Genomic DNA, 20,663 nt, shown 5'->3' with positions numbered 1-20,663 from the left:
AAACGCTCTCGCACTGATTTTGCATTACCATGCATGTGCCACTAATATTTATAAGCCATTGTTACAACATATTTAGTATAAATATGAGAATAACAAATGGAAAAAACACACACAAAAAATTAATGTGCGTAGAAATGTCCAATTATTAAAAAAAATACAAGGGGAAGACCGAACGAAAATAATGCGGGTTTTCATACTTCATTAAAAAAAAGGAAATGACGATCACAGTTCCTAGCAAATTTCCTATTTGAGATTGATCGAGGTTTTTAGTTCAAAGATAAGAACGGAAATAAATAAAAATATAGGTAAAGAATAATTTAATGGAAAAATACAATGAGAAAAAAGAGGGAAGAGATAGAGAGAGACAAAGAGAGATAGAGAGGGAGAGAGGGGGGGGGGGTGGAGAGGTCGGAGGGATATAAGGGGAGCGGATTGCCAGGCAGCATGTGTGTGTGTGTCGGTGTGGTTGTGTGAACAAACATAGATGAAAAAAATCATATTTTTATGTTATAGCGTGTATGCGAGTCTGGTGTGTTAGCAAGGTGTGCGTGTGTGTGATGCTAGGACTTTATAATGACCTACTCCTGGACACTTTTTTTTACATTTTACCCATCAACCACCCAGCATAGGATGTCCCCGGACCAGATATACATGTAAATAAATTCATCATCTCGTTTCGAACAGATTTATTTAATAAATCTATGATTGGTAAATGTTCGTCCAATTAACCTCAACTTGAGTGTGCAGGGTGGTAGGATGCGTCATCGGTTAGCGAACTATAAAGTTATGCTCAAGTTTGTGCGATAATGAGCTAAATTAGCATGGTTATGGAATTATTATTATTTTTTAAATTAATTTTAATTATCATTATTACTTTTGATTTATGAGAACACAGACCGACAGTGTCCCCCGAATGTCAAATCACGAGAATGTGTGAGGGTGTGTGTGTGTGTGTTGGGGGGGGGGTGTGAGTACGTGTAAAAACAAGTATTCTAAGGGTGTCTCAATGGCAGACTCTCCCCCACTATTAATGTTTCACCCTACCCCCTCTGTCTGTCTGTCTTTCTCTCTCTCCTCTTTTTTTCTCTCTACAGGTCTATCCAATGTATCTATCTCATTTCGCTCTTATTTCCATCAAAATCTTTCCGTTGTCAAACACGTGCACTTGTGCCCCCGTCGGTACACCAATGTTTACTGATATCCAAACAGAGTTGGGTATAGATCCTTTGTCTGGGTATTTTATCGGAGCATCTTCAGTCCCTCATACAGGAACACTTATTCTTATCATTGCTATCTGTATGTCAGACTGTTTGTCCTTCCTCATCTCGATGTACACATCTTTCTTTGTCCCTTTGATTTGTGTGGTACAATAACTCTCCCTGCGTATCTATAAATATGAGAATAAATTGTATATATAGATTTTTTACCTGTCTATTTGCCCCAGATTACACAAAATTCTATAGTTCCAAGCTATATAATTGTAATCATGATTGATTGAATGATTTGATTCATATATTCACATAATTTATAGTCAACCTCACATAACATTTGTCATATATATATATATATTTACGAATTCGGACAGTGCTGACCTAAATATACTTTTCCTCGTTACGTTTCAGCAAAAATATTGTTTTAATGGTTCATTTTCACCGCTTTCTTGCAAAGTCAGAAGAGAATACTTCCCATCTTTCAAATTTTCAAATTCAAGATTTAGTTCATGCTTGAAGAGTATTTCGTCTGTTTTCGTACATTTTTTTATATATATATATAGATGAAGAATAAACACATTGCAAGTATAGACAAGATTATAAAATAAAAAAGAAATTAAAGTCTGAAGTTTCGGGATCCTATTTAGTGACAATTAGGCAATAGCTCAGTAGAGAAAAGGGATCATTAATTTTGATCGAGCAAAGTCATTTTTTGTATGCTTGATTATATCACATCTCCTTTACCTGAATACTATTACTAGATAATAGGCCAGAACAATCCTCCTCTCCTTATTAAGCTTTTATCATAGTTCCCTCATTTCCGTTATATAATTTTTGATCTCTCTATTCTGACAATAAATAGATTTGGTTCCGATCAGAGTGAACCTCTGTTTACTGAGAATTTTCATTTTCACGAATGATTATTTTGCTTACAAAGAGAGAAAGAGAGGGAGGGGGAGGTGAGAGTACTTAGAAAAAAAAACAAGAATCATTTAGAACTTAGTCTGTCTTCCACCATGCCCATATATAGATGTTCCTCTGGGATGGTTCATGGTTATTTGAAAAAATAAAAATATTCTACCAATCAGTGTTGTTTGCTTAGAAAAAAGAGAGAATCCGATTTGTGCAGTTCGTCGTCTGTCAACCGTGACCATAACAATTGTTTTATGTTACAATCAGTAATACTAATAGTCATTACAGAGGGAGCTGTCCTCCGAGAAAGTTGTCCACCAAAGCATCGGAGGATTTGTTCTCCGAAGGATTTGTCCTCCGGGGAATTTGTAAGGGGATGGGGTGTCCTTCAGGGGGAATTTTACTTGGGGAGTTGTCCTATGGGTGACTTTTCATTGGAGGAGCTGTCCTTCGGGGTACCCATCCTTGGGAAGGGGGCATCCTCCGGGGAGGAAGCTGCCCTGATACGTTTCGATAAATCAGGCCTACAAATTGAAGAAGGGGCAAAATAATCACGTCTTTAAATACCCCAACCACCCCACCTCCCCTACCTCTGCCCCATCCAGTCTTTACCCATTTTCCATGGAGTGTCTACGGTGCGGTCATGTTCGCTTTGTGTCCTCTTCCGAGGTCAAGGCGTCCCCAGTCCAAAGGTTGAGATGGTGTTTACATAACAAGATGACAGTGCAAACCATATCAGATTGCCAAGCGTCGTAGACCAGCACCGTAGACCAGCGAAAATAAAATGCTTGTGCATTGTCCCAAATGCATTGTGTATGTCTGCCTGTGTGCAAATTTGTGCCAATAAAGTAAAAACTGTCTTAAGTGCAGCGACATTTTCCATAAAATCAATGAGCTTGAATTAAGAATGCCGTATTTGAGGAGAGATACTTGCGAAAACTTTGAAATAAAATAGGTTCCAAATTCGACAAAAAATACAATAGCTAGTCTTCTAATTTATTTTTTTTTCTTCTTCTCCTTCTACTACTACTACTACTACTACTACTACTACTACTACTACTACTACTACTACTACTACTACTACTACTACTACTACTACTACTACTACTACTACTACTACTACTACTACTACTACTACTACTACTATTACTACTACTACTACTACTACTACTTCTTCTTCTTTTTTACTACCACTATTACTACTACTATATAATACTAATACTACTGCTACTACTACTTCTACTACTACTACTACTACTACTACTAATACTACTGCTACTACTACTTCTACTACTACTACTAATACTACTACTACTACTACTACTACTACTACTACTACTATTACTTTTTTACTACAACTATACTGCTACCATTACTACTACTACTACTACTACTACTATTACTACTACTACTACTACTATAGTATACTACTACTACTTCTTCTTCTTTTTTACTACCACTATTACTACTACTATATAATACTAATACTACTGCTACTACTACTTCTACTACTACTACTACTACTACTAATACTACTGCTACTACTACTTCTACTACTACTACTAATACTACTACTACTACTACTACTACTACTACTACTACTATTACTTTTTTACTACAACTATACTGCTACCATTACTACTACTACTACTACTACTACTACTACTACTACTACTACTACTACTACCTCCACCACCACCACCGCTAATATTACCAATAATAATAATAATATCATTATATGATAATGATTACAAAAGTATCATAGGATTATGTTCTTGTATTGCCATGCATTAGAAAGTGAAACGCATATGATAAGGAAACGTATGTTTAACAGTCTCTTGCCACCCCCTTCCCCCACTGTCCGAAATATATACGAAATGCATGAATTTCAATATTTTAATAGTGTTGTATAACATGTATAAGGCTCCTTAATATTAAAAGCGATAACAATAATTTGATATTCAAGATTCGTATTCATTTAAGAAAAGGAACATTAGAAAATCAGAAAATTCACAATGTATAAAACGGGACAAGAATGCTGCTTCATAAAAGGAAATGTCACGAAGACAGAAATGGCTTAAGGAGAAAGTAGAAAAACAAAACGAGTCATGCCCCCAAGAGAGAGAGACTAAACTTAGAAAATTAACACAAAGAAGAAAGCTGTACTTCAAAAATAAAATAATAGTAGAAAATTTTAGCTTTGAGGACCTAGGGCCGGCACACAAAATTATAATGATAACATTATTCATAAGAGATAACCAAGTAGATTTTGCTTTTCAATCCATCCCGATCTTTTTTTAGTTAAAAAAGGTGAATATTTGGAAAGGTGTCATTTGGATTTATTGGCAGAGAAACTGGAAATAATGGAAATTTACCCCCCCCCCCTTATCAGTCAGTAGATAGCATTTATGGAAAGAACTCCCGAAAAACAGATCTTTAACATCAGTGACTTGATCATTCAGGGCAGAGAGGAGAGGTATATATATATATATATATATATATATATATATATATATATATATATATATATATATATATATATATATATATATAGCGGAAGAAATTTTCCAAAAGCCTCGTAACACTGGCGGTCATTCATAGTGGTGAGGGTCAATATAGAGGAAAAAATGACTACGAAGTGGTCGTTGCTCCTTGCTTCTCCATTTAATCAAGCTTTCGATCAATGCATGATCTTCCTCAGGACTATAAATATATAAACAAAGTACAAATACAATACAATAATATAATAATACAATATGATGGCCTCTAAAATAATCTAAACATGCTTCACGGTTACTTATAATTATTAATTATTTTACACTATATAAACAAGAGAACATATATATATATATATATATATATACATATGTATACATTTATAATAAATCTCTGTATATATATATATATATATATATATATATATGTTCTCTTGTTTATATAGTGTAAAATAATTAATAATTATAAGTAACCGTGAAGCATGTTTAGATTATTTTAGAGGCCATCATATTGTATTATTATATTATTGTATTGTATTTGTACTTTGTTTATGTATTTATAGTCCTGAGGAAGATCATGCATTGATCGAAAGCTTGATTAAATGGAGAAGCAAGGAGCAACGACCACTTCGTAGTCATTTTTTCCTCTATATATATATATATATATATATATATATATATATATATATATATATATATATATATATATATATATATATATATATGTATATTCATATAATAAACACACGTCCCTAATGCCCAAACAAAATCATTAACATGCAGTGGAGGTAATCCATTAAATGCCTTCCACAAGGAATTGGAACAATAACTAAGACCAATGGCATTTAATGAATATAGCATCAAGAAATTTCTAAAAAAAAATAAACTTTAGCAGGAAAGCCCTATGTTCATTTTTTTAAATGTATAACATTATCCCCTTTGTTTGAATTATTAATACCATTATTATTTTTAATCATTTCATAATCTAACTATTATTTTATTTTTATTTTATTTTCATATACTAAATTGTGCGATATCATGATATATTTGGGTCAGTTGAACCTTAATACCAACCCCACTCCTCATATTGGCTGATTGACAGTCAATCGAGTTCCCTGCATGGAAGTGAAAAATGAGATTACCTTGTTGTTCAAAATGTCTGGGTCCTTTTACAGATAGCACTGCCATTCCATGGTGTACGGTGACCGATAACTTAGGCATGCCCTAGATCTGGGGCAGGGACATCATGGTTCATAGGGCGAAAGGGGATGGGTAGGATGGGGACGTATCTATTCAGCATCTTTTTAATCTTACATTTTGGTATACATTATATATAAATATCTCTTTTTCCCCTTCATCATTACGGGTTTGAAAAAAAAGAGAAATCAAACATGTGAACAAAAAATGTCATGGGCACATACTTATTATAATGGCCTGAAAGAGTATGTTCTCCTAAATGGTTTGATACTATATTCATGTGGTATGTGTGAACGCTTGGATGATCAGGAGGTAATCTTTGCAGTAATGTAAATTTTGATTTCAGCCAAAGTAAGGAATAGCTGCAACTAATGAATTCAGAAGTCAATGATGCCATAATCCTACAAGGGTTGCATTAAAATCCATTTCAAAACACCTTTACAGTAACTTACATTATAATTGTTAAACGAACACTTTTCAGTATCAATTCTCAAGTTATTTCACTGAAAAGGGATTTGCAAATATGTTTACTAACTCTTGTAAGATCATGACCGTACTGGAATTTGTATTCATTCATTGCAGTCATGCCTTGCTTTGGCGCAAAATGAAATTTGCATCACTGCAAAGAATACCTAGCGATTATCCAAGCGTGAAGACATACCACAAAAATATGGCATCGTATCATTTGATACTCTTTCCAGCCATATATGATGATTATGTGTTCTTGATACATTTTCCCTTAAATTAGGGATTGGTGAGGTGTCAATTATGTATGCTGTTTTGGCGTTTTGTTCGGAATCATTCGAGTAATTTCAGAATGAAAAAATCTTGACATGTTAATAAAATATACCTGATGAAAAAAAAATACTTCAAATCATGTACCACAAAGCATGACCACAGAACATGCCCGTCGGAAGCGCTGTAGAATCCCCTGGATATATAGTTTGATATGTCACAATGTAAACATGGTAAAAAGAAAATTACCCGAATCAACTTAATTTGGGAACGTTTGTAACAAACCAGCACCCTCTCTTTACAAATCGTTCCCAGGTCCTTGCAATAGAGTCAATAAAAAAACTCCGTTATTTATATGTCACGATTGTGTCATATGATTCGTTGTGTGAATGGGACAATATAACATAAAAAGGAGAGTATAAAATGTACTTATTATGTGTAGTCGGATATGGTCCAACGAGTACCTAATAAATTATTTTGCATTCCATAGATATCATCACTATACTGTTTTATGCATTGGCTATATCACTGACGTACAGATGGGGGAGGGGGCTTGATGCTATGAACCCCCACATTTTCACAACTAATAATAAAAGGGGAAGAGTAAAGAAAATGAAATTAAAAGGGGCTAAAGGTAATATCATCTAAATTTCATGTTAAAGGTATTGTTTAACTTTGTGAGCAGCCGATTTGAAAAATTCTCAAACCAAGATGAAACATGTGTACAAGTTCATGTATTAGAACTAATAAACCCTGAAAACAACCATTATTGAGAATGAAAAGCTAAAACTACAAGGCGAACCCCGATTATGTAAATGGGCGTCTTATAGACACCTAAATAGTACACATAAGTGTATGGGGTGAAATTAAGATGGTGTTTCTAAAAGTCAAACCAATGTTAACCAATCACTTTAACATCTATAACCAAATTAGATTCTTATATTGAAACGGCCAAATACTTGGTATCTTGCAGCTTTTCAGAAACTTTGCCCCATACGCCTTAATTTCTTGTCTACCCCCTTCAAAATATTTTGCCTATTACGCCACTAGACTGTAAAAACTGGTTTCGAATGTGTTGAGGAATTACTTGGTATGTGTATCTGGACCTGGTAAGTCCCCGGTTCTTGGGTCTCTCACGTCCCCGGTAAGTTAGTGGGTTAGAACATAAAATCGTCCGTGATTGTAGGTCCATACAATACAGGCCATCTTCACATAAATATACACATACCAACGATCTCGCACATACATCCGAGGACTACCTCTACTCTCGGTTCGCTGTGTCCTCGGTTTAAATGTGAACTACGTCCTCGGTTACCAGTGTAAATTAAACCCACTTAAAATATCCCTCACACACTCCCATACCATCCCTTCTCAGCTGTTTCACATTACACGTTGCAGCCAATAATATAAATGACGTCTGCACTATCACATGATATCACTCTCAATATAAACATGAAGCTCGTTGAGACTCGGAGCAGAGCATCACATATCAGATAACATTTTATAAATGATTGCACATCGACAGCGCTTTGCCTCCTTCTAAGATCCATCAAGAACATTGAGTGGTAGGGAACATTATTGCACCTTGATTAAAAAAGCACGTCACGGGAAGAAATCATTAAAAAATGGAATCATCCTCACTCACTGAGGCAGTATACCAAACCCGAACACACACAAAAGACTCATAAACTTTAGATTATATCTTGTTCAAAATCATGGAACTCTTTTATTGAAAACAATATATTTCATGCTTCCAAAAAGAACTGAAAACAACTTAAAGGTAAATGAACAGAGCTAACAATGAATATCATCACCTTGAATTACTAGTATGAAGCACCCGAATATCTCCCAGTTCGTTACCCAGAATGCAATGTTGTCTTGTGCAGTGCAATATCAATTTACCCACAATGCCAGGAAACAAACGTCTACAGGATGCTTCCAACAATAAAGTCTCTTATTCTAAACGAGCATACTGATCATGACCATGATACTTTGAGCGTTAGGCTTTTCCCTTTCACTAGAATAACCCCATTGTTAAAGTGCTGGTTTTGGTCTTTTGGTATATATTTTTTCCTTTATTCATGAGAAGGATGCAAAATTTGTTTCCTTTGAAATTCTCGAAGCGAAGAACATTATACTACTCAAATGTGAGATATTAAATAATTATTGTCATGTCATTTTGACAAGGGGTGAGAGACCTAGCTGGCATGGACATTAGTTCTTGTTTTAATGTATCGAATGGGATATATACAATTATTCTATGGTTGGTTGATTGGTTTTTATTCATGATTAAAATGCATAAATATAAACAAATAAACATTACATGATCAAACTTAACAATGTATGTAATACAAAATCGTAGGGATAGACCCGTTTCATATTGGCTATTAATAGCCAACCTGTTTTCCTGGGGTCCCTGAAAATAAATTAATAAATAAAATTAACATTACAATATGAAAAATTATTCATAAATACATAAATAACAAATCAATATAAAAATGTCAAAGAATATAGATGAATGAACTTGTGCAAGATCACAATACCCCCCGACATTCCTAACATTAAAACCATCATTACATTTCACCGGTTAATTTCAAACTTCTTTTTTATAAGTAGAAAAAATGATTTTTTTTAATGTATAGATGTAAATTGTTATATAATTTTCCACAACGAAACTGAAATGAACGTTTGCATTTTCAGTATTTTTCAGGAATATCATGAATTTTAAGAGTTTTTGTATTTTGTTTCTGAATCATATGTTTTGAACCAATCAACAAACATACATGTTTGGTAGAGTTTATTTTTAATCTATTTTGCCACATCCAATTTTTCGATGAATTTAATTCATGTTGTAAAGTATTTATGAACTAAAATGGGATCTTTATCAGAATAATAGATTACGGTATCATCTGCGTAAAGGTGTACTGATGATTTATCGATACATATAATATAGGTAAGTCATTTATAAAAAGAAGGGGAAAAATCGGACACAAGATGGGTCCTTGCGGCACCCCATGAGAGATGGGTTTTTCTATGACACAATCCACTTCTTTTGCAAAAGATTCATATCCTTCAAAGTGGAAACGTTATAACCTAAACATGAATTCATTAGTTCATTGGTTTTAACAAAATAAAATCGATGAGCAAGAAGTGTAAACGGTTTCTTAAGACATTATTTTATGAGAGGGTTTTATTATCAAACGTTATAGTCAACCCTAATCTTATCAAAAATCTCATATAAAAGGAACCATGAAAACCTTGAACTACTTTTATAGTTTGGAGTTATCACATCGCCTTAACAGGAAATTCAAGAAAGTCACGTCATCGTGTTCATTGATCATGTGGAAGTTAAAATCTGGGGGAAAAAAGGGATGAGAAAATTATAATTGCTTACTTGACAAAATCCTTAAAATTCACTCATGTCTTCAAACATTAATGTACAAATTTTACGATTATTTCTTTCTACTCCCATTTAAGCCCTTTCATCTTCAGATGGTAGTAGCCACACCTACCTTCTTTGACGACCATTTGTAAAAGCTATGCAATACAAGATGGAACAACACTTCGCATAAATGAAGGCAGGTAGAGATAAAACAGTCTACAACGTCCCTATAACGGTAAAATCATTCCATTAAGAATTATTCTGGTATAAATGGGATCGATGTGTCCATCTATGCAGTTTCCCCACAAAATACTATCAGGCAAGATGTATATAAAATAAGAAAGTTAAGAAATTTTAAAGTTTCGTTTTAATTTCACAAAACAGTGATATACACATCCTGGTCGGTATGCAAATGAGGGGCCGATGATGTCACCCACTCACTATTTTCTTGTATTTCATTATATTAGATATCAAATAATTTCATTTTTTTTCATCATCGTCATATATGAAACAAAGATTCATTCCTCTCTGAACATGAGGCATTGCCATTAAAAAAAAATTGTGGTTCAGTGAAGTTGGTCATTATTCTCAAATCTGTAAGATATGAAACATTGGATAATTGAAACAAGAAAAACAAAGAAATAGTGAGGGACATCATCAACTCTCTCATTTTCATATCACTGAGTTTTGCAAATAAATATTTTGTGAAAAATATGCAAAACTTTAAGATGTCGTAACTTACTTATTTTACATCTGAATTTGATGACATTTTCAGCGTTATGCTGTTTTTTTATTGTTCTATGTTGATTAAAATCAAGTTTTTTCTTGGGTGACTTGACCTTCAATATTTCTCGACTTTTTAAAAATTATTTTACAGCCGGATAATGACATACCCCCTCCCTAAGCCAAGCTATTTTTTTTCAACAAAGTGGATTCTTCCATTTTCAGCAAATTATTCAAAAAAATGATGTAACAGTATCATTAATTCAATTTTCACTCTCTTAAAGGGATTTGCAAAAAAAATCATAGATAAATTTGGCACATCCCTTACAACAGACAATATTGAAAAAAATATAGATAGAAATTACTCACAGATTGAAAGTTTATCTATTTTTTAAGAAATACATATATTTAATGTGATTGAAATGACTCTAGAATACCTACCTTTAATAAATTTTCCGAACTTGAGGCTGAATTGAAGTAATAATTTCTTATGAGATGTAAAAGGCATCGATAATAAGCAGAGCCAAGACATCGCTGTTGCCATGGGATATTTGCGAGTTTGATGCGGATATTTATAAACACTTGTCACTCCATCCCATCTCTGCCCTATATATTCAGCGATACCAGCGTTTTACGAACTATTTTTCTTATTTTAATGGGCAGGGGCTACTCTATAAAGAAAAGGGGCAAAGGGGTTATCAAATGTTGCTTTGCAGAGAACAAGTCCATATGGATCAAATGATTCTTACCTTTTATCTATTCTAGTTCGTTAAATACCGTCTGAAATACTATCGAATATAGTCATTATTTAAGCTTTTCAAACTGGGGAGTTACAAGGATTTCCATAATTCACATGACTTTGTAGGACTTTAGGGGGGGGTGATTAAATGATATTAAGTACAACACAATAAATGTGAGAGCATATAAAATGATCTTTCCATTACAATACATTTTATTTGGTTTAAAAATGTCAATAAAATAATATGCCTGTAGGCCTACATCTAATGTATAACTACTTAATACTTTCATGAATTGTGCATATTTATCGTTTTGAATGGGAAAATATTTTTTGAACAAGAATCAAGATGAGATTTGCTGTTTCATGCTGTTTTCTGATTCTAATAAATTCTGCCGAAGTTCCCATCATGCGAATCGAACATTCGCATGATGTTCAAACTCAAACTCGGCGACATCCTTTAAAAAGGGCAACCTAAAATTGCATTTGTTCATCAGCAGGTACCAGGTTTGAAGACAAACATTTCTTCCTCATTTGTAATGTGTTTATCTATAATTCTTACTTTTTTTGTTGCTCTTTTCTAAGCGCCCTGAGCATTTAATCAAAGTGGGAAAGACGCTATATTAACCCTAAGTTTTGTTATTAATATCATTTTATCTCCTGCCGATGCTGATGATACTTCTGACCTGCTAGGGAAACTACGTGAATGACTTAAATCAGGCATTGTTTCCGCGAAAACGCGAAAGACCAGTCATACATAATCTCTTGAACATGTTGAATGAACAATAATACGTTTCAGTAACAGCGTTTACATCATGTTTTGGATTATACGAGAAGAAACATTGAATGTTCTCTATATTTCAATATTCACAATGATAAATCAAAGGGGATAATAGAGATCTTAGAATGAAACGGATTTATTAAGAAAAAAGGGATAAAAATAAAGACGAGAAATAACAAAAGAAAGGGTGAGAGAGTGTGTGAATGAGAGAGAGAAATTGAGAGAGAAGGAGAGAAGAGAGAAATTTGGGGATATAAGGAGAGACACAGAAGGGTAAGAGAGGGAGGATGAGACACATGCAAAAACAAGAGAGTATTTGCCTATAATGGTTCTTGAAATAATTTGTCTGTTGATGAATTAAAGGTACAATGAAACCTATTTTCAACTTTTTTGAGAAAATAACTATTCATTGATATTTTTAATTCACGATTCATGGTAAGCTGCTCGCACATGACATCACAAATACAAATATTACAATTCTAATAATCGTTTAAATCATAATATTTTCCTCAAACCTTCACCAATATTTCTATTTTTACGATAAACAATTCGTCAGGGTGAACCTCCCCTTTACGTATTAATATTGTTCTGTTCTAATATACATTTTCTTCTTGAAAGCTTTATGTAATTACCTCAACTATCATAAGGTAGAAGAGAAATGAGCGGGGTTTTTTTCCTGGTAATAAACATTATCATAAAGCAATATTAGGCATGCAGTTGCAACACATTTATCACCCTTACTATGCTTACAAAGTTAATCATTAAACACCAAACCAACGCCAGCTTCAATCGAAAGAGTTCATTTCAAGTATGTAACATACAGGAAAGATGATATTGATAAAGGTAATTTATTACTAGGCTGTAATCTCAACTCAAACAATCCTCCCCTTTTCGTTTCCATAAACCCCTGAAACAATCGTGATATTCCAAGTTCAGTCGTAATGTTTTAAATCATGAAACGCATGATATTTACTCTATGCATAGTCGTGATATGGTGTAAGTAAACAGACAATAATCATTTTATGGAATGCAGTTTATAAGCGCATCATTAAACTTTGATAATATCTATGATGAGAGGAACTGTTTGAAAATCAAAACGAAAGTCACACAATGTACAACTTGTTATAAATATATAGAAAATGAAATATAAAATTAAAGATCTCGCTGAGAAAGCAAAAATGCCGCTGATATATAATTTTATGATATAGTATTTCCCTTGCCAGAAATCCAAATGGAAAAAAATATACACGTAGGCCACGTCGCCCAAGTTTTTATTGCGGTTGTTAGCAATATCACTTTTTCAATGTGATTTTTATTCATTTATTCATTAATTTGTTCGGGGTGGTTTATTATTTTGCATTTTTGCTTGTTTATTCCTCATAATACAATCTGATGCACTAGATCTGCAATTTGTATGTTGCAATGCAAGTTTGTTATACACATGTGTGTGCAATTTAAAAAGTAAGTTAATCATTATTGATAAGTTTAATAAAATCTGTTTTACTATAATTATAAACTTACTGCTGTTCTTTAAGTATGTAAAGATAGTTTAAACAAAATGTTTTAAAAAGCTAAACAGTAAAGTTGATACATTTCTTTCTTTTTTTTGCAAATTGAGCAGTGTAAATGTAAATCGTTCACAATTGGTTTAAAGCTCGAACAATACCCGATCAGTTCTTATTGTAAATGCAGTTTTTCATGGTGACTATTCTGTGGAGAAGTATTATCTTATACAAGTTTTCGTCTACAACTTCTGAATAATATTGTATTTGTTAACTTTCCTCTATACATCGATTCTTCATTCTTTCACAACAACGAAACCCAATCATTAACAGAGTACTAACGAAATGTATTCTCTTTATACACCATGGGCATCAGATGAATTGTGATAGCAAGGGTCGAGGGTGACGATCTCATATTGCAAATATTTTAGGCAACATATACACGTAATGTAACTGCCGTGCTACGAAAGAAACAATTAAATTACGATTAAAAAGTATATAATTTAAGTAGTAATTTTAGGGCATAGAAATACATCCATAACCGATTAAAATGAGGAAGTAACGAATAATTTGCATTATTAACACTTTGCACAACATGGGCAAGGCTTACGATATTCGCACGAGATATGACTGCAAGTGAGATTTGGGCAAGATGTGACATCGCAAGGTCATCACGTGAACATGATGAAGATGCGTGCGCATCTCCAGCGGTCACCTTACTCATGGTTTACACGGGAGGTGAACGCACATAATGAGCTCCCCTTGACCAAGCAGTGTCTGTTGGTATCGAATATAGGTCGGTTCATTCTTGGACTGTAATCATGTGTAGATCTGGACAGACCGATAACTGTACCAACAGGCCGTATTGTTTGATCGATTATGATTGCTTGATTGTTTGATACAGAACTATAGACACCAATATATAAGAGAAAGAAAAAATACATCCCTAACTACCTAAATGCTTTCCTTCCGAATCTAGTGTACACACGAATTCCTCCCTCGATCATGATGACACAAGGAACAGGCCAATCGACTTATAGCCTAAGCAATATTGATTAATTTGAATAAGAATCCTAAGGCGTTGGTCTTCTGTTCTCGAGACATTTGCGAGGCCTATATGGATTCGTGTATTACTTTAGAACTGGACATATATCTATTCATATTAACCTATAATGCCTATATAGGAAATGATGAAATAATACTTGAATAATAGTATACATGTGACTTATAAAATCATATATGCCGATGTATTTCAACATGACAAAATTCAACAGACAGTTCTTGGTATATGAAAGGAAATCCGATGACTGGGATTTTAGATGAAAAGACAAAAAAGGAGAAACCAGAGAAAAGGAGTAGGATATCGCTGTTGTGGTTTTATTATCATAAAGAAAAGAGATAGGCCTACTCTTGATTGAACTTTGCTCATAATGTATATTCGAGCTATCGAAACAACATCTTAACCTTTGTACATATATACATGTTCTTGTATTACTAGTGATGATAATTATTTTTTTTTGGTTTAAATAATCCCTTTAAAACAAAAAGTGGGAACTTAATTAGTTAGGTAATCATAAATATGTACATATGAACACATCCCCCCTTTTCTATTAAAGGAAGTACAACCTCAAATGGCCTTCACTTCAACTTTTGGTTATTCCAAAAACCTTTAAAGATTTGTATTCGTCGGTTGTAAAGCATGGCATTTTGGCGCAAGTAAACATTTTCTTTACACAATATAGGCCTATGTAAACTTTGTAGGCCTGCTTTATTGATAGACTCTTTTGAAAACCGTTGTCCTTTCTGTCTAGATATTGCAATGTTAATTAGCACATTTCATTAAAAAAATTGCTTCAGTTTAATCCTCTTTCTACAGCCATAAAGAATATGTTAAAGTAGACTGATTATTATCATAGCTATCATCGTTCTTTTGTAAATATTATTTGATCTTGAAATAAAAGTGTAATGATTTTGTTTTCAATGCATATCATTGTGATCAAGACTTAAAAATTCACGAATAAAAAAAGTATTTCTGATGATTAAAATCATTTATATAAAGTTTGGTAAAGATGAACTTATATGTTTAGACTATTTTTCTGACTTTAAAAATGTTGCTAAATAATTGCAGAGCCCTTTATAATCCTTTCGTTTTTCACATTAATCTTCATATTGTACCAGCATTTACACGAATTCATGAAAATATGTCAAAATTATTTATTTAAGTATTGTATTATTCATCTAGAACTGAGCCTTCATTCATTGTCAAATAGACCGAGATATAAATGTATAAAAACATATTAATTTCACGGAAGTTGTAGGGTAATGCTATCTTTTTTATATCCTTCAGTTTTTGGTGAATCCCCGGCAAAAAAAATATGTCGGTGTTACAGTTCATTTTATAAGTGAATATCCGTAAACTGTTATCGTCTGGCTGATGTGAAATTAAATAATTATTTTAGTGGCTCTATAGGAACATTTATTTGGTTTGAATGCTAACCAATATAAAAATATTGCTTCCTTTGACATTGACATTCAGCCAAAAAGTTAAGGATGATATATTTGTCAGGTATAAAGCTTAATGAAACACAATCACTTAATTTGTAAAATAGGTTTTTAGAGGGTCCTTCGTTGAAAATAATGCGAAATTACCAAGAGAGGGCACTGGAATTTAAAATACAAAATTCAATTTTCCGCAAACAATCAACGGAGGAAAAATAAATTCCCAGCCAATACACCTTTATGAGATTGCGATACTGCCTATAATTTACATTATTGAGCATTTACCAATACTTAAGACAGGCTTCAAAGAAATCAATCGAGGTGTATGTTCATCAATTTTTTTTCTATGAGATCAGTAATTTTCAATGAAGAAAACTGCATATCAAAGTGGTTGGAAAGGTAAATATCGTAGTGCAATAAATCAATTGAAAAGATGATGACCGTACATAAAGGATATTCTAAGAATCTGTAAAACGAATGTGCATTTCGAAATTACAATTCCTCTTCTCAAAGCCCTGCAGTTTGTGTTGTGTGAGTATTACTGCAAAAGTATTAAAACAAAATTGCACATAATACTTCAAATATATTGATAGTTAGCTCAATAATAAACAGAATAATAATGCACGATAATATCCTATAAACATAATATAATGAAGAAAGTAACGAATGCAGGATTTATTCTACATATATACTGTTAAACCCCAAGATGGCATACGTATGCCATAATGAATCATGCTTCAAATATGCTTGATCCAAGCATATCTTAACGACTTCACTCCTAGAATGTAGTTCTAGCGTACCCATTATGCCGGGCAATGCACATATTTGACTTCAGACAAATATTTGAGAAGAAACCGTGTTTTATTTGCGTTCTGTCAAAGCTATTGATTGCTTTATTTCGGGGTTGCATTTCACATTCATAACGAATAAAAATGAAATATATCTTTGTTCCGCTTTGGATAACCGGAAAGCACTTTTCATGTGATAATTCCGTTTAATAATGCATGTGCGAATATAATAAAGCGTGCTCTTTCCTTCTCTCTCAATATTGGCAACCTAATGCTCATCAGTTTATTTATTCCAATTATATGACTTTGTATTACATTTGGATGTAAATGAAATGAAAAGACTTAATGAATAGATTTTTCCATCACGGGGGGGGGGGGGGGAATGCATATAAATTAGTGATCCATCTACATGCATCACATCAGTATTGATAAGGCATTAAACGCCACATTAAAAAAAGTATGTTAGCCCAACGAGCAGGAGATCACAGAACAATGATCTTGGCAAGGCATAGAATGTGAAACCAATATGAACCAACGAAAATAAGTGTGTTAATACCTTGAATGGATAGAGTAAATTATGACATTTCCGCGAATGGACAAGCTTACATTTTAAAACAAGAATAACATATATTTTGGTCACAGAATCTTAAAAAAACAATACACAGCAATGAGTGATGTAAAAGTTGAAATTAATAATATGATTGTAATTAACAGCATAGACTAATCGTTTATTCATCAAGTGACAGCCAGATTATGACATCCAATACTTAGTTATCATACAATAAAATATAAATTATTACCATAAGGAACCAAATCATATTTTCTACTTGCTTGACCTTTCTTTCAAATAAAATATTTGATATTCAAGCTGAATGAGTGGACTTACACAATTTAGATGATGGTAAAATATGGAAGGAGAAAATAATTCCAAGATGGCTGCCACCAGCATGACCAGGAAAATGGGTGTAGGTCTCCCGTAGGCATTGTGAGCATCGTTAGTCTGCCGTTGTTAACCCTGGGATACAGTTACCCAGAGACCCGAATCTGTGACTTCCAGAGGCGAGAAACTCGGACACAAATTCGGATCTACAGGGTTGATGTAAGCCCAAGAAATTATTAAGTCGAATCCATGTTTCGAAGACGGAAATATTCGCCAAAGAAAATTTTAAAGGAGGGCCGGTTCCATGCCACTTTTCCTGAGCAATCCTCCAAACAGCTGATGTCTGTGTTCAATGCACCATCAGGCGCGCACGCAGTACGACGGCAGCACACAGAGAAAGTGTAGGCCTAAACTGGACCGGAGCGCGCTGCATGACTTGCTATGGGGAATGTTGGCTGTGCAGACGACACCGCTTAAAGACGAGATCTTAAGAAAAGTTTAAGCTGACCTCTCCGATCTTCTTAAATCTCGCGGGTCGGCTTCAGGCAGGAGGAGAACAAATTCCTGCCTCCCCTCGAATCCCCCCTTGGTAATCATACCCTCTGCTTGTGCTGTTTTCAGTTGTAGAGAGCTTGTCCAACAAGGCGTTGGTATAGTGTTCGTCAGCCTGCAGTATTCACCTTTCAATTTTTGCACCTCTCTTCACTTCACGGTCATATTTGCCATGTTTGCGCGGGATTTATACTTTGCGAACTTCACCTGGCTTATGACCTAAATGGATTTAAGTACCTACAGGAAACGTGGTACAATGCTCGGGGAGTACAGTTACCAATAACATACTCATACAGTACAGTGCTTCAAGTTTCATCACAGTGTTTTTTAAGTCTATTGCATTTTGAAGTTTTGTAAGATTTCAGTTTATTTTGGCATTTCATAAAATTTCAATAAATCTGTTTAAAAAACAAAGAGAATGGCTTGAGAACTTTACTTTCATAATTTCTATATTTGAACTATTGTTATTTGCGACTTTCTAGCACTAAATGAGATTCATTCTATTTGAAATTCAAATTCATTTATGACATGAAATTTGTTGTCTTTATTGAAATAATTAGCGATACACAGCACGACCTCGCCCCCTCATATTCTTGTTCATGTGGTATAAACAAAATAGTTTTATAGGATTCCAAACCCGTATTTGCTGTTAAGCATAGCAGTGTGCTTGGAAAAGACTTCACCTCAGAAATGTCGTAATGATTATATATTACTTACTGATCAGGGATGATCTGGAACTAATTTCTGAAAGAAATTATGACACAAGATAAATTGAGAAAAGAAAGTTATAACGCTTCCAGGTGAGGGGGGGGGACTTTATTTGAGGACCTCAACATATTTTCTTTTTACATGAGGGAGGGGAAGGGCCTCTAATGCCCCCACTCGTCTAGCCCTTAACTGAATCCACCCCCGATTTAGACACGATGGCACTTGACAAGCATTGTTCAGAGAGATATAATAATCCGATACACACCTCTCTCTCTCTCTCTCCCTCTATCCTATGGTTAAAGAGTTCAAGACCGACACTCAAGACCTATCTGCTGGGAATACAAACCAAATCCTCAGACATTCACTCAATGTGCATACCAGTCACAGAACTACTTCATACGATAAGTGAAGCCTGAAGAAAGTTGTGGTTGGAAACTTGCAGTGAAGGGTTATGCGAGACCCTGGCGGCGCAGCTAGGATAAGATACAGTTTTACAAGCACATCTGATCGGGGGCCAGGGCGGTATATCCCGACCGGTTAAGTGTCACTTGGTCTATAGTTTCATCCAACATGGTATGATTCTAGTTCGTCTGCAGTCAATTGGTCTACTTACCATTTGGTCTATCGATTTACCACTTTGTCTAATTTTCAGGCAGCTAGTCTATTTAAAATGCTACAAATTTCATCTAATATGCACTTGGTCAAACACCACTTCGTCTATTTTGATTAGATCAGCTGGTTTTGAAGTTATTTTTTATTTGAGAAAGTGCACAGTAGAAGTGAAATTTTGACCAATGGGGCATAAGATGTAATGACATTTAGACCAAGTGAGCAAAAGACCAAACGATGATTGGACCAAACAGGAATTACCAAAGTAGACAAAGTGTTTGTCTGAGATCTGCCTCTAGATCAAGTGGATACAGAGCTCCAGTACATTTTGAGGGGCCAGAAATGGCGTATGGGGCAAAATTTCTTGAAACCTGCGAGCGATTGAGCGAAGCGATCGAGCAACGTTTTGATCTTTTTTGATACAAAAATCTTAGTTCGTGATACATTTTCACATATTTCTTCACATTTAATTGTCTTTGTCTTGGTTGAGATTTTTTTTTAATATATTCATTATTATTATCACAATCATCATTATTACAATTACGTTTTAGGGATCCATAGCCTCCTCCCCAGAGCGCCCCCATCTGTTCGCAGTGTAGAGCTCTGATCCTTGACAGGCATGCATTACCTTCTATCAATCCATGCTTCTATATAGGCTTGTCAAATAATAGTAATGGATTTGCATTTTAAGTTCCATTATGTTTTCTACAATTCGTCATCAAAGCATTCATTTGATTAGTTGTCTATTTATTTATTGATTCATATTAATCAATTTCCTTATTTTTTCATATTTCACTTGACCTTTTGACATTTTTATTCCTTGTTTTTGCCTTGCAGTACATTCTAAAATATTGCATTGAGATTCAAAACATCCACTTTTGACATGTTTAATAGGTGACCTATATATTACAATGATCCGAGCCAGTGGACGAAATGAATTATAATCTCAATTT

This window comes from Lytechinus variegatus, chromosome 3, assembly GCF_018143015.1.
Source record: "Lytechinus variegatus isolate NC3 chromosome 3, Lvar_3.0, whole genome shotgun sequence".
Classification (NCBI taxonomy): domain Eukaryota; kingdom Metazoa; phylum Echinodermata; class Echinoidea; order Temnopleuroida; family Toxopneustidae; genus Lytechinus; species Lytechinus variegatus.
This window is presented reverse-complemented; position numbering follows the sequence as displayed.